Source organism: Mastomys coucha, chromosome X (assembly GCF_008632895.1).
Source record: "Mastomys coucha isolate ucsf_1 chromosome X, UCSF_Mcou_1, whole genome shotgun sequence".
NCBI classification, from domain to species: Eukaryota; Metazoa; Chordata; class Mammalia; order Rodentia; family Muridae; genus Mastomys; species Mastomys coucha.
Window position 1 is genome coordinate 124,434,842 of NC_045030.1, and position 8,624 is coordinate 124,443,465.

Here is an 8,624-nt window from a genome sequence, read left to right on the forward strand (position 1 = left end):
AATGAAGATCAAGAGGGGAGATAATTGGGTAAGCTTAACCAAAGAGATCCAGGAGTAGAGCCAGCCAGGAGTCAAGAGAACCTGTGGACGGACATGGATGAAAGACAAAATGTGGGAAGTGAGCCCAAACTCTAGGTCTGGGGTAGGGGGTGGTGTTCCTTTGAGACACAACCCTATGTGGTGCAAGCAAGTGACTATCTGCAGCAGTGGTTTCTAAAATAAATCACATTAAGGGGATATTTATTTCTCCCATCTTTGTTTGGCTTCAAGTGAACTAACTTTCTAATTGATTGGGTAGACTACTTCTGGCCTGTGATTTACAAGCCTAGTTGGATTGACCCCTAATAGGAGGGGATGATACTATATAATGTTTTGGGCATTTTAGAATGGCAGGTCGATATCCAGGGACAAAGGTAGAATCTAGATTCTTTTCTTTTGACCACAAGGAAGTACCTTTGTCTTAATGAACCTCAAGAAAGCCTAGCTGACTTCATTTTTCATATTGTAATTTAAATCCTAAGAGCTGATATTTACCTTTTTAATGTTGCCAGGAAAAAGGGAAGTGAAGTCTAAAATTGATCATGAGAGAGATTTAACCCTCAGTAACCTACAGGTTAATTTGTTATAAATCCTAGTTTTCTTTTACTCAATAGATTTTAACTTTGCACATGGATGGTATAATCTGTATTTCAAAGAGTTATATTTAAAACAAATAAAGCCACTGTGGACTACAGTACAGGCACATTCAAGATCCACACCATGCACAACAAGTCCTTAAAAGAACATATAGGCATGCCATCAAAATTTTCTAATCACAAAAATATGAGTTTCTTAAATAATACGCTCAAAGTTCTAGAAAAACACACCCGTGGCCAAGAAGCACAAGGAAGGAGAAAGCATAATGAAGAACATGTAAGACGGCAAGACCAACACTGTCCACAGGCTGAAGCTAATTAGGCATTTGTCAACCGTAAGTGTAAAAACCCGAGATGCCAAGGGGGTAAGCTGTAAATTGAATCAACTTGCTTTATGTTCACCCTGACCTGAGGGAATAAATTCTAGCTTTCTTGAGAAGGGTTTCCATTTCTGATAACCCAAGGTCAGGAGGGAATACAACCAACACTCAGGCTCAGAAAACAGCTGTGCCTCTGGCTATGCCTTCTTTACCAGTTCTATCCCAGGCTCCATTGACGAGAGATGTCTAGGCCCTAATCCCAAAGGAAAGCTTGGTCTTATTGATGCCCAAAATCTTTGGGCTGCTATCTGTAAGAGGCTTTGTCCTTTGAGCTATTTATGTAAATGAGTCAGGAGGAAGCAGAAAAATGATGAATTTCAAGGAGCTTAAGAAAGTAGTCTTTCTTTTATGTTCATTTTGATCACTTCCTCCAAATTTTGATTTCTTTCTGAAATCTGTAAAATTTTACTTTATAATTTTTAATTTGTCACAGGATAATTTTTAGAAGCTTACTCATTCATACTGGAAGTAAGGCTCCCATTAATATGTTTTTAAAATTATTTAAAGTATAAAGATGTGTTTATGCAGTAATGCTAAGTAAAAAAAATGAAGATGAATGGAATGTATGCCAGTTTTAGAAACAAAAGTACTTATATAGTCATACTATATAAACATGAAAGGGAAATTTGTCTAAATATTAATAGGGATTTTTTCCTTTTCATTGGGTTATAGATGATTTTTTTATCTTATTCTTTAGAACATTCCATATGTTATATTTTAAAGAATAACACATTCAGTTTTTATGATCAGAAAAATAATAAAATTGATTTAAAAAGTTGTTGGAAGGCAGTGAATGAATAATTAATAAGTGAATCATATAGTCAATAAATCCTCTAGTAGTTCAGGGAAGAAAATGATTATCTAAATCAGAAGTCCAGACTGTTACAGGCATGTATTTGAATCTGGAGGACAGCCACCGGAGTATCTAAGTTCTTGTGCCTCTTACAATGAACTGTGCAGAGATATAAAAATACTTACTGGAAAGGAGATATTTTATTAAAGGAGGTGCACCAGACCTAGCCTGTGGCCTGACTCTAAGAGAAAGAGTGGAGAGGGAGAGCTGCATGACCTTTTTTGGGGTCACTTATACTTGTCTCTCTAAGGTTTATATAATGAGGTGGGCCTTTTACATTATACTCCTTTAGTTGAATGAAGCCAATGGGGGCTAAAGGACTCTACTTTTTCTATACTGATGTTTTTTATATGTTAATCTCTGAAATATGCCTCTCCACTCTATTCTTCTCTGGTCTTAATTCATCAGTAAAAATTGTCCCAGAAATCTTTTTGGGTGCAGAAGACTAATAATTCATCTTCCATGGCTGTTTCCATGCTGATGAAAGGTAGGGGTCCTGCCTAAAAACATATAATGTTTTCTTTATTCTGTCCATGGACTAGAGAGGAGGTTCCATTTCATTTTCTGTGTCAGCCAGTGGTTGGTAGCCTTGGATGTCGGCACTTTAATTTGTAGTAATTGTTCGATTCTAGGAGATACAAATCAGGTTATTAGGTTTAGGATACAGAGAACAAAAGCACAAGTTAATAAAATGTGATTGTTGGAGTCACTGCATCTACTTTCTTTCAACCAGCTCCTCATGAATCCAAAGAGAATGACTAGTCATCACTTTTATAGATACTAGAGAGTATATGTGACTAATCTTAAATTTTTAAAAAATATTTCTGTGTGTATGTCTGTGTGAGTATATTTCCATGTGTGAAAATGCCTATGGAGTCTACAAGAGAGCCTTGCACTTGAATTACAAAAGATTGGGAATTAATTTGGGTACTGGGAACAGAGGTCTTCTGGAAGAGCAGCAAGAACTCTCAACCAGTGAGCTATTCCTTTATTCCCCAAGAATTGGGTAGTTGTTAATCATCTTTAATTTCATACAACTTTGTTCAACTATTTTTGTCACTTATTAATCCAAAAGCAATATATTCTATTAAGCATTGCATAGATTTCCCCCTGCTTTGGCTGCCAAAATTTCTAAGGCCTTACAATTCTGCAGGAACATTTATGAGAAACAGTGAGGACTTTCCTGTTGTGCCCTGATAGCAATTAAAATGGCCTCCCATGTTTGTTGTTAGTGCCAAGGACAGGTTTTAGATTGACCTTTTTGAATTAAATCTCCTGTAGGTGGGAATAAACCTCTGAGTATACTCTACCTCCATCATGATAGTTCTAACACTGGGTTGTCAGTATTTAGGCCACAGACCTCAGGATTGCTTAGTAACCTTGGGGCAATATCTGTTCTTTTTCTGTAGGAGGCTGTATCTGGTACGATTGGAGAAAAGACTCCAGCTTGTTAATATACTCAGAAGTTGGGAATTCTGTATAGTATATTTGGGTAAGTCTGTGAAAGAGGGCAAAACAGTATATTAACCTTATCATTTCTGGGGCAAGATAGAAAGTATCCAGTGTCCAGTAGGCTTACAGCAGGTGCTGATTCCTGGACTCAAACATATGCTGTAAAAATGGAAAAGTTTTGAGGTGAAAGAGAGGAATCCTATATTTTCTAATACACAAAAGAAGAGGCACAATTACCATGTAAATTATTATTACATACCCAGAGGAGAAGAGGTGGTACAGTAGGGGGGTCTTTTTGGGTCACATTCAGAATGACAAGGATTAGAAGATTAAAATAAGGAAAATAGATTGACTAGCCTTTCCTCTGATCATTTGGTAACAAAATCCCAGTATCTGACAGAGGTGTGCAAAGGGCTTGTCCTTATTACCATTTATTACTAAGACAGAGTCATGAAAATGGTTACTAGGAGAATAGTTTAACATTCTGTTGCCCCAGGACACAGGACACAAGAAACTTAGATCGAAGGATTTATGATTTGATTCTCTATCACTTTGGTTTCCAGTGTGGTTCTTCTCTGCTTTCTTATACAAATCACACACTGATAATGCAAATGGAACATTTAGTGCCACTGTAAATGTATCAGCTATATCTAAACAAGAAACTCATCCATTTATGAAGGAAATTTGTGTGGCCTTCAAATTTGGGTTCTTAGTTCTTGGGCTGCTTCTCATCTTACTGTTGATGACTTAATGTATGGGTTATAGTAGAAAGATACATAGGGCCCTCATTTCCTCCATACTGATTAGTAGTCTTCAAAAAGGATAGTTGTTGCTGTAGTTGTTATAGCTTCCGGTAAACTAAATAGTCAGAGGAAGCAACCTTGTTTAAAGTAGGAAACTGTGGATATTTGTGGTGGTTTGATCAAGAAAAAGTTCCATAGGCTCATAAATTTAAGTGTTTGGTTCCTAGTCAGTGGATCACTTAGGAAAGATTAGGATGTATGGCCTTGTTGGAGAAGGTGTATTTCTGGGCATGGGCTTTGAGGTTTCAAAAGCTCACCCCAAGCCCAGTCTCTCTTTGTCTGCTCCTTCTGGATAAGATGTAACCTCTAAGATGCTGCTCTGGCACCCTGTTAGTCTTCTGTCATGAGCTCTAACATGATGATCTGAAACTGTAAGCATGTCCCTGATTAAATGCTTTATTTTATAAAGTGTTTTTTGTTTTGTTTTGTTTTTTTGAGACAGGGTTTCTCTGTGTATCCCTGGCTGTCCTGGAATTCACTCTGTAGACCAGGCTGGCCTAGAAATCAAAAATCTGCCAGGGTCGGCATCTCAAATGCTGGAATTAAAGGTATGGCACCACCGCCCAGCTGTTTATAAAGTTTTTTTAATGGTGTCTTTTCATAGCAACAGAGCAGTAACTAAGACAATACCTTATTCCTGGAAAAGGAGGAAGGGAAATTAAAGTATTGCATCATCTAATCATTCTCACAATCTAGTGGAGAAGAAAAATCCATGTAATAATTTGTAGGAATTGAACTTGGTGTTAGATTTCAGAGCCATTCACCCATTAGAGTGATGGGCAACACTTTTTTTTTTTTTTTTTTTTTTTTTTGCCTTTTTCAGACTTCTGGCAGCCCTTGTTTTAGAAAAATTTCAATGATAGTTTGTAATCCTGATCTAGTTTCCTTTTCCAATGGATACTGTTTGAATAAAATAAATTAACCAGGTTTTAAGTAGATTTTTATTGGGCAAGAAGTTTTGACTCAACCACGGATTCCCTGTGTCTCAGACAGTTGAGTCTACTCTTGTTAATATTTCTTAGGAATACTTGAGTGCTGTGGTTGTTTGAATATGTTTGGCCCAACAAGTGGCACTACCAGGAAGTCCAGCCGTGTTGGAGTAGGTGTAGCCCTGGAGGAAGTGTGCCACTGGGGGGAGCGGGCTTTGAGACCCTTCTTCTAGCTGCCTGTGGATGCCAGCCTTTTCCTAGCAGACTCCCAACAAAGATGTAGAGCTCTCAGCTCCTCCAGTACCATGGCTGACTGGACACTGCCATGCTTCCTGCCATGATGATAATAGACTGAACTTCCCAAACAGTAGGCCAGCCCCATTAATTGCTGTACTTTATAAGAGTTGCCTTGGTCATGGTGTTTGACAATTACATAGGATATTTGGACATCTACGGACATTGTGAAATTGGAAGACTGCCCCTAGGAGGCTCAATAAATGTTTTCTCAAAGAGAAAGAAGGGTACGTGCAATCAGGCAGTGAAACATACTTGTCTTCAAATTGACAGAGCATTGGAGGAACAAAGTACTATCTTTGGGAGAGTCCTTCTACTATATCTATTAATTAGTAGGAAAGTTCCAGCAAATAAGAGGACTGAGTAATTGGTCCCAATATCCATTAAATTAATTTTCTTACTAGCCACATTTAGAGTTACATAAGTTCTTTCAGATAAGATCCAAATGTCAGGAATTGAAACCCAGCCTATTTCCTGGAAATTCTTAGCAATGTTAAGTAGCCATAATATTGAACATTGGCCTCTTCGTACTCTGAGTATGGGGGCAATTCACCTCTCAAAGCCAGACCTTATATTTTCCCATGTAAGACATGGCTAGAGTGGGTGGAATGGGATGATACAGATACATGCCAAGTGGAATGGAATTTTGTCTAGCAGACCTAATTTTGGCTTTCTCATCTTTGGCATATATTAATGAGGATCTTTTGGTAGATAGGTCTTGCCAATATCATCTTCAAAGTTAAATGTCTCTACTCTCCTATTTTCCCATTGATCTTCCTCTAGAGTCATTTAAAAATTTATTGGTTGTTTATGAATTTCATATCATGTACCCCAATCCCACTCATTTCTCCTTCCACTTCTACCCACCCTCTACCCTTGCAACCTTCCCCACAAGTGAGAAAAAACAATGTATGTGTGTCATAGTGTGTACCACAGTATACGCTTCAGTCTACACTTTGCTTGCAAATATTCATTGCAATGAATCATTGGTGTAGTTCAAGGCCTCTGGCTTCTGCTATTTTATCAATACTGGAAGCCTCATTGGTACTCCATTCAGATATCCTGTTGTTTTTCTGTGTCTTGGAGATCCAGTTTTGGATCTGTAGGACCAACAGTTCATAGATAGGGTAGATGTTGGGGTGGTCCAATCCAAAGCCCAGGGTTTGAGCCTGAGAGGTATCTGAGCTGTTCTTCCACCCTGATGCTTTTTGGGGGAAAGAGAGGTCATCTCTCCCTCATCCATGTTATTGCATTGCACACAAGTGGTGGGGCCAGCTCTTTCATGCTCATGCCCCCGGGGGTGACTTGCCTGCAAACCTGTCAATAGGCTTACCTCTGATGTGCTGCCTAGGTGAGGTGCAGGGCCCAATCTCCCAAGTGCTGCAGTTGGTGAGGGGCATTGCCACCTCTCCTGATCTTATGACCTCAGGACCAGGTCACCCACCTGCCACAGGTTGTGAGGGGGGTGGTGGAGAAGGTTATCTTTCCTTCATCTGTTCTACCACTTATAAGACTAATGGTAGAGCCACCTATGCTCCTATCCTTGGAGCTATCTCACCTGCAACTCCCTCAATGTGTGGAGCCTGCTCTCCTGAGTACTGCAGCTGGCTATGGACAGGGTCAACTAACCTGATTTTATGCCCCCAGGACCATATCTCCCTGTTTTAGTTAGGGATACATTGCTAGGAAGAGACACCATAACCAAGACAACTCTTATAAAGGAAAACATTTAGTTGGGGCTGGCTTACTGGTTCTGAGCTTCAGTCTATTATCATCATGGCAGGAAGCATGACACTGTCTTGGCTGGCATGGTGATTGAGGAGCTGAGAGTTCTATATCTTGTTCTAAATGCAAAAAGAAGACTACTATTTTCCAGGCAGCTGGGGGGAAAGTCTCAAAGCCCACCCCCACAGTGACATAATTCTTCCAACAAGGACACACCTCCTCCATCAAGGTCACACTTACTAATAGTGCTACTCCCTGGGCCGAGCATATTCAAACTACCACACTCCCACAATACTCATATAAGGGTTGGGACTAGTTCTGCACAGTCCTCAGACATCAAAGTATCCTTAAGTGGCAGCTCAGACCAAGGACTTATGCTTGGTTTTGGTGGTAACAGAATCCTGATAATTCAGGGCCATGTACATGTCCCTTGGTAGCAGACCAGGACAGGACCCCAACATGGTCCCAGGTGACATTACTGACTACTCATATCAGACTGTACCTGACTACCCTGGAGTCTCCAATTCTACCTCTCTTCACTGTGTGCACATTCTTCGGTTTCTCTTTCTCTTTCATTTCTTCACCACTAACTTGCTCCTCTTAGAGGTGCCTGGAGTCTCTGAGTGTCTGGAGTCATCTCAGGAGTGATCTCAGGAGTTCTATGTCTTACTCATGCATTATGATGTCAGGGAGGGGTCATCTCATACATGTTTCCCTAACTCCAGGCCTGTGTGGTACCCAATTGGTGAGCATCTCAGGCTAGCTCCCTGTCCAGGCCCCATGGTTCTGGTTTGGTAGTCATCTCAGGCTTGCTCCTCACCTCACCCACCTGAATGGCCTCATGTGAAGATTGTCTGTCTTGGACTCCGTCCCTCCCAGGGCTCTCAGGCCTAGACTGGATTCTTCTAGTCTCCAGATTCCTTCTAGTCTTGGGAGCTGTCAGGGCCTGTGTGGTGCCAGACTAGTGGTCTGGTAGTCTTCTTAGGCTTGCTTTTCTCAGGGAATGTTAGGCTACTAATCATTCAGGTGTCCATAGGTCAGAACACTGAATGTAGACATTGCCTCTCTCATCTCTGCCACCTACTGATACACATGTGACACAGAGGCCACTCCTGCAATGCTTTTAGGGGAAGGCAGAGACATTTTTTAAAAGACAAGTCCAACAGCTGATCCTGAGGGGTTGGGGTCTTATCTGTAATTTCAGATGCTTTCTGTGTATATCAGAAACTAATAAAATGCTGACCTGGAAAGGGTTGTCTTTCTGGAGATAAGGGATCTAGGTTGGTGAATTTTCTGAAGGCCTCTAGTTAGCTTATTGAAAAATAAGATGAGATTTTATTCATTTCATTGAGTGGACTCTCTGACTTGTAAGAGTTAACATATCTTAATGCATTTTCCTTCCTAAAATATGACTTTCTAATATCACTCCACACCTTGGTGTCCCTGCTGTTATAATTCCAATAATGGGCCCTTGATCTCTTATGACCTATATTTTTGGCTGAAAAACATTAGGACTTTGACTAAGTAACTTGTCTGCATGCTGTTTAGCCTAC

The 8,624-nt window shown here is 40.1% G+C and overlaps 1 long non-coding RNA gene and 1 other non-coding gene across 2 annotated transcripts; both read right to left on the reverse strand.

Moving 5' to 3' along the window:
* Window positions 1–1,986: 1,986 nt before the first annotated feature.
* On the reverse strand, window positions 1,987–3,475 carry LOC116094437. Its single transcript, XR_004120111.1, has 2 exons — window positions 3,397–3,475; window positions 1,987–2,496 (listed from the first exon to the last, which is right to left on the reverse strand). It is a non-coding gene; the product is annotated as an uncharacterized LOC116094437 (long non-coding RNA).
* A 4,598-nt stretch (window positions 3,476–8,073) lies between these two features.
* Window positions 8,074–8,205, reverse strand: LOC116096199. The gene has a single exon (XR_004120889.1). It is a non-coding gene; the product is annotated as a small nucleolar RNA SNORA17 (small nucleolar RNA).
* Window positions 8,206–8,624: the final 419 nt, after the last annotated feature.